Genomic DNA, 6000 nt, shown 5'->3' on the forward strand with positions numbered 1-6000 from the left:
GACAAATAACCCTATTAAAAAATGGGGTTCAGAGCTAAACAAAGAATTCACAGCTGAGGAATGCCGAATGGCTGAGAAACACCTAAAGAAATGTTCAACATCTTTAGTCATAAGGGAAATGCTAATCAAAACAACCCTGAGATTCCACCTCACACCAGTGAGAATGGCTAAGATAAAAAACTCAGGTGACAGCAGATGCTGGCGAGGGTGCGGAGAAAGAGGAACACTCCTCCATTGTTGGTGGGATTGCAGACTGGTACAACCATTCTGGAAATCAGTCTCGAGGTTCCTCAGAAAATTGGACATTGAACTACCTGAGAACCCAGCTATACCTCTCTTGGGTATATACCCAAAAGATGCTCCAACATACAACAAAGACACGGGCTCCACTATGTTCACAGCAGCCTTGTTTATAATAGCCAGAAGCTGGAAAGAACCCAGATGCCCTTCAGCAGAGGAATGGATACAGAAAATTTGGTACATCTACACAATGCCATATGACTCAGCTATCAAAAACAATGACTTTATGAAATTCATAGGCAAATGGATGGAACTGGAAAATATCGTCCTTGGTGAGCTAACCCAATCACAGAAAAACACACATGGTATGCATTCATTGATAAGTGGATATTAGCCCAAATGCTTGAATTACCCTAGATGCACAGAACACATGAAACTCAAGGATGACCAAAATGCAAATGCTTCACTCATTCTTTAAAATGGGAACAAGAATACCCTTAGGAGGGGATAGGGAGGCAAAGTTTAGAACAGAGGCAGAAGGAACGCCCATTCAGAACCTGCCCCACATGTGGCCCATACATATACAGCCACCAAACAGGATAAGATGGATGAAGCAAAGAAGTGCAAGCTGACAGGAACTGGACGTAGATCTCTCCTGAGAGACACAGCCAGAATATGGCAAATACACAGGCGAATGCCAGCAGCAAACCACTGAACTGAGAACGGGACCCCCGTTGAAGGAGTCTTAGAAAGGACTGAAAGAGGTTGAAGGGGCTTGAGACCCCATATGAACAACAATGCCAAGCAACCAGAGCTTCCAGGGACTAAGCCACTACCCAAAGTCTATACATGGACTGACCCTGGGCTCCAAGTGCATAGGTAGCAATGAATAGCCTAGTAAGGGCACTGGTGGAAGGGGAAACCTTTGGTCCTGCCAAGACTGAACGCCCAGTGAACAGGATTCTTGGGGGGAGGGTGGTAATGGTGGGGGAGGATGGGGAGGGGAACACCAATGTAGAAGGGGAGGGGGAGGGGTTAGGGGGGATATTGGCCTGGAAACTGAGAAAGGGAATAACATTTGAAATGAAAATAAGAAATACCCAATTTAATAAAAAACAATAAAATATAAGAAAAATGTAAAATTCAGTGAGATATTACTCAGACTTAAATTTGAGACATGTTCCAACCTGGATGAGCTATAAAAGCAATGAGAAATAAGCCAGTCACCAAGGACACATATATATGGTTCTATTTTATCTGAGGTAGAGTCATCAGAGAAACAGGAGTGACATCAGCAGTTGGTGGGAGAATAAATAAGGAGTCATTTGATGAACAAAATTTTCAAATGGAATGATTTTCTGGAAATGAATGATGTTGTTGGTGACACAGTAGGATGATTGCACTTAATGTTACTGAACAGCACACTTCAGTCACACTGTGTGTTTTTACTACAATAAGACATATACAGATAAGGGTTCTCTAATGTTAGAGGTTCCCTGATTGTTTAGGTCATAAATATAGAATCACATTTGTTAATAGGTAGTGTCCACTTCTTTGATGGTTTTTAACTATGCAGAGAAAGTATAGGTTGAAGCATATTAGGGCTGTGATTTTTTTTCAAGTAAATAAGGGAGATAAGGAAAGGAAAGCAGTCAAGGGCTGTGTAGTGGACCATGAATATAATTTTTATAAAATGAGAAAGAAAATATATGGATATGAATGTTATGCTCATTGCTGTCTGTCGATCATTGGAGTGGAGATACGAACTGTGCAGGTAAGTGTTGGAAACCTGAGATTACCAATCCACTCTGCCCAGCATCACCTTGGAGTTCTTTGAATTCGGTCATTATCTTTGACTGAAATATTTATGGAGGCATTACAAGATCCTGTGTCTGCATGGGATGCTCAGTACTGAATGAGATATCTAAAATAGATGCTCACATTTGTTCTCATCCATCCATTTAGCCTGTGGTAGAGCTAGGAAAAATTCTGGGACCCCAAATCCCACTTGAATTCCCCAGAGTTTCCTCATGGGATCTCATGTTCTTTTCTGTGCCACAACCCCAACAAGTCCTTCGGTAAGAAAACAAGGAGAACAGAAAGGGACAGCTATTGCTGTAAAGTTGAATTCATACTGTAATAATTCTACTATTACTGTGAAGGTACATGTGTGTGCTTGAACACTCAAGCTATGTAGACAACACACCATGGAGTTGGAGTTCATGACCACAACAGGACAAAAAATGTAACTTCAACATCCTCTTATGCACTGGCAAACAAAAAGTGCAAGCTTCTATGCCACTTAGGAGTTAAACATGGAATCACAGTAGGCCTGTAAAATATCTGGAAATGACTGACAAAGAAAAACAATTTATCCAAAGTGCAGGTTACAGGCAAATTAGGAACTTTTATAGTCTGAGAAACAATTTTTTTCTCAAGAATTTTATAGCTTGAGAACAAAAAGAAAAAAAATCAAATAGAAAAGAAAGAAATTCTGCACCTGGAATTATTCGTTAACGAACTACACGTCCAGGCACAAATCTTGATAGAGTAAATTACACTATAAATAAACAGTAAAACAAAAGCAAAATGAACTGACAGAGAAAAGAAATCCTAAAGGTTTGTGTAGAAAAATCTCAAGAATGCTCAAGAGTTGGTTCTATGAATTAGAACAATAGAATGAGAAACCTGAGAAGAACTGCAAGAAGAAAAATGAAAAGTAATGTGGAAATGGAAGATTATAAGCCCAAAAGACTTGGGGCCATTCTTAGTTAAAATTAGACTAAAGCTACTTTCAACAGAAACTAATAAACAATTTCAAACAGATGTCTTGTACATGTGAGGTCTTTTTAGGTAGTTGGTATAAAGCTTTATTTTTAATTTGCATCTATTTTAACCTTTATTTCATCACTACATTTCTTTCTTGTTTAGTTTTAGAAGAGTTTTTAAGATACCCTGAACAAAATTGCTCATATTTAACCCAAAGACTTTAAATCTAAATTTCAAGGTTGTGATTACTATAATATTTGTTGGTTGTCAGTTGTAGAAAATTATATATATTCATTTGATATTTGTTATAGAAAGTTGGATTTACTCATAAATCCAGAAATGTCTGCTCACCAATTAAGTCCTCAAAGATCTTATTTGAATTAAATAAAACATAGAGGTGCCCTTGTCTGTGAGAAGTTTCTTCTTTTAAATATCTATGTGCACATACAAAGTGAATGTGATTGGCTGGGGAAGATGGCTTAGTGGGTAAGGTGTTTGCTGCCTAAGCATGAAGCCTCCAGGACCCCAGGACCTAAGAAAACGATGGTGCTGGCATTGCCTCACATGTGCACTGGGAGGACGGAGGGAGGCAAATCTAAAAGGATTCCCAAGCCATGTCCACCTAGTGAAAATGATGGGTTCCAGGTTCACTGAGAGACCATATTTCAAAAGAATAGAGTAGAAAGCAATAAAGGACAAACTGATACAACATGTCCTCTGGTGTCCACATCTGTGTGCGTGGATATCATGGATATACACTTGCACAGACACATAGGAACATACATGTGCATAATGCAAGCACACACCCAAATGAATGTGATGACAGAGTAACCTTTGAAATATGTTTTATAAATGTGTATTTCAAAGGGAATAGCCATGAAAAGGGTTGGTACAATACCTTAGATTATCAACAGTTCTGAACTTATCACCACCTATAATATAAGGCATGAGTGTTTTTATGATATATTTGATGCTATTTTGCCATATAAGAAACAAAAATTCTACAAAAATAAGTATAAAATTTAAACATAGTTATAATTGTGAAGGAATTAAAACATTTGTCTAGATTCTTCTGCATCTAGATTCTTCTACATAAAACGTCAATGTTTTGGATAGTTTTACAGTGTTCATCTTAGTACTGAAAATGATAATTCCTATCTTATAGAAACTGTTTTAGAGTATAGATTTTTGTTTAAGGCAATTTTAAGCAGTAATATAATATTGATCTGAACTGGACAATGACCGTAAAACAATATAAGCTAATGTAATTTACAAACATAGGAGCAATGCTCTTAAAATGTTAAATATAATAGAATATAAAAATCCATCACAACTAAGTAATATTTAATTTCACATATGTAAAGATATTCAATATAAAATAAGCTAGTAATTTACTACATTAATAAAAGAAGGAAAAATCCTATAATGACCCAACAAAGTGTTGTAGAATAATACAGCACAAATTAATACTGTCTTGATGAAAACAGAAGGGAATCTTCATGGCTTATCTGGAAATTTCTTATTAGTTCTAGCTAACCTCTTTCTCTAAAGTGTTTGTTTGAGCTCATTTTCTCTCATTTAAGAACATCTCTTCTACAGTTTTCCAAGTGCCTCTTATATCATTGCCCCCATTCCTACTAGGTATGGACCAGTAATGTATAAACATGATCTTCATCTTTCTCTTCCTTCACTCTTTCCTTCTAGCTACAGCTTCAGTTTTCTTATATCTGTAGCAATAATCTGAAAGATTATTATTAGTATTCAATGTGTAGATCTCTCTCTCTCTCTCCTCTCTCAAAGGGTTCACATACCATCATTTTACTGAGAATATGATCCTTATGGTCCTAGATGACATCCATATTACTGTATTTACTTTTTCTTGAAAGATATAAGGAAATATTTATTGTTCTAAATAGACAATCAACAAACCGAAGAAATGATTCCATCCAAGTCCAACCTGGTGACTTAATGAGTTTACTGGAATTATCTACTGGAGTACAGGGAAAGGGTAACTTACAGCTTGAATGACTGAAGGACAGTTACCACTGCAAAGAACCCACCCCAGCATAGGTGATGATTCATGAAAGCTCCACCACCATTGGGTTTAAAACCCCATTTATCTCTCAAATCTGTCGCATGCTATACATGCTGGCATCCCGCAAACCACCTACAACTCTGGCAGGATGAAATGAAATGACAGGAAAGAGTAAGAATAGAGTATCAGGTGAAAGTCTCTCGAGCTCCTCCCCTGTTACAAGGGAATATGAGAAGCTTCATAATTATTAACAAAGACCTCAATGTCCTCTGAATCTCTCTGCTTATTTCTTTGGCATGACTGTGGGTGAAAGTATTCTGTGGTCAACATAAGCTGGTGTTTCATGAAGGCCTATAGTCCTGCCATCTTAGGAAGGAAAGGCTACACAACACCACAACGTGCTTAATAGACGACCATTAAGGACTTGCCCACCACCTGTTTAGAGGTTTAAAAAATGTTAACTGCAGTTTCCTCTGTTATGTAGTCTTCATCCAGATTCTAAGATGCTCCTGATTTCTCTACTGGCTGCTCTTTTCCTCTGGTTCTTGCTATTTCCCGTTCCTTTCTATAACCTCTTTGATTTTGCTGTGTCCCAGGCACAGTTCTTCGTTCTGGTGCTTTTGTCTAGTCTCAAGACAATTTCTGCCTGTTTGCCAATGATACCAGTGTCTTCAAAACTGTAGCTCCAGTCAGATTCCTCTTACAAATGTTCAAGTGAATGACAAAATGTCACTTTAATGTCTCTACTAGGATGTCTAATCAATATGTCAAGCTTTTCCATATCAAAAGTTGGGGGTTCTCAAACTCTTGAATCTCATTTTCCAGCTAAGAGAGGACATGGTTCTTGCTACATGCTCTGGGCAAATACTTCATTTTCTTTTTTCCACAAACAAACAAACAAATGACTAAATGTCATGTCTAATCTCATAGAAATTCTATCTACTTTTTCTTCAACT

This window comes from Rattus norvegicus, chromosome 8, assembly GCF_021556685.1.
Source record: "Rattus norvegicus strain SHRSP/BbbUtx chromosome 8, alternate assembly SHRSP_T2T, whole genome shotgun sequence".
Classification (NCBI taxonomy): Eukaryota; Metazoa; Chordata; class Mammalia; order Rodentia; family Muridae; genus Rattus; species Rattus norvegicus.